Below are 381 nucleotides of genomic sequence, written 5' to 3' on the forward strand. Positions count from 1 at the left end.
GTATACCCACAAAAGTGTGTAAAACAATTCCACAATAATTTCAAAGGTGGATGATTCCAGGATATGCTCAGGTACAATGTTTAAGCTGCCTGGAGTAAGCTATATGAGAACAGAAAAGGGAACCCTGTGTTCATATAGAGGAGCATGTCTGATCTGTGTACATAGTATATGCATCAACTGTTTACATTTTATGGAGAAAAAAACAGTTGTTTCCCACGAAATACGAGTGAATGTATTGGCAAGAAAAACTAAATTTTAGAAGAATACGTGAACAACAGTTGGAAAGAAACTGTCAGGTGCGCTTATAAATTATTTTAAGCGGTTTGCAACATTTCCGTTGTTGTAGAAATTACCTCCCTTGTATACCTCTTGTTTGAGTAA

This window comes from Haliotis asinina, chromosome 6, assembly GCF_037392515.1.
Source record: "Haliotis asinina isolate JCU_RB_2024 chromosome 6, JCU_Hal_asi_v2, whole genome shotgun sequence".
NCBI lineage: Eukaryota > Metazoa > Mollusca > Gastropoda > Lepetellida > Haliotidae > Haliotis > Haliotis asinina.